The sequence below is a fragment of the Microtus ochrogaster genome, unplaced genomic scaffold (genome assembly GCF_000317375.1).
Source record: "Microtus ochrogaster isolate Prairie Vole_2 unplaced genomic scaffold, MicOch1.0 UNK8, whole genome shotgun sequence".
Classification (NCBI taxonomy): Eukaryota; Metazoa; Chordata; class Mammalia; order Rodentia; family Cricetidae; genus Microtus; species Microtus ochrogaster.
This window is the reverse complement of record NW_004949106.1, coordinates 10364404-10365232: the sequence shown is the minus strand read 5'-3', so window position 1 is coordinate 10365232 and position 829 is coordinate 10364404. Positions and strand designations below refer to the sequence as shown.

Sequence of the window (829 nt, the reverse complement as noted above, 5' to 3'; positions counted from 1 at the left end):
AGAGAAACCCTGTCTCAAAAAACCAAAAAGAATATTCATTCTTACTCCAACTTACCTTCTATATATCTACTAAATAATTTTCTTCGTTATTCCTTTTTCCATATAATCTCGACCATTTTTAATTTAATTTCCCTGCAGCTATGAAATAATTTTCATCATTTCATTCCCTCTTTTCAACAGAAGTATGTAACTACAATCTTTGTCATGTGATCCTACTGGCTTTGGGTTTGGCTACTGAAACATTTCAAAGTGCCACTTCTGAGTTGAGCTATGGCAAATTCCTAGAAATTTAGCACTGAATTTCACCCTGAACTATAGAGAAAAACTATCCCAGGAAGTTTTTCATTTTCAGCAAAAATTCCATAATGAAGACAGCTTAAGCAATTCTGAAGTCAAATTAAAGCCTGGAAATCAGTCTAAATCACAACTGATCTGAAGAACCATTAAGCATGAATGGGTGCAAGCCACTGTAGTTTTTGTGACTGCTGTTCAGTATCCATTCCCTTGCAATTTTAAGAGAGCTTTCGTTTTTCAGCATATCATTTTACACCAAAATTTCCATTATCATCCACAGGCCTTCACTGGCATTTGTTTATTAACTAGGTACACAGTAATATGGCTCAAAGCTCACAAGACACCAAGAATATATTGACTCATTCCACTTTTGCCTTGCACTCAGAACTCCTCTCAAGGAAACCAGTATTACTTGCTTCTTGTGACTCTTTCTAGGTGATATTATACTTACAGGTATATCTACTTATAGGTATATTTGCAAGAAAATTTCACAGGCGAGGAAATGCTACATCTAATCTGTTCATAATTTTAAAAA

At 34.5% G+C, this 829-nt stretch overlaps 1 protein-coding gene across 3 annotated transcripts in view; it reads right to left on the bottom strand.

The window, feature by feature from the left end:
- The window catches only part of Tex30 (testis expressed 30), a 9158-nt gene that overhangs the window by 6579 nt on the left and 1750 nt on the right, over positions 1 to 829 (bottom strand). The window lies entirely within an intron of this gene.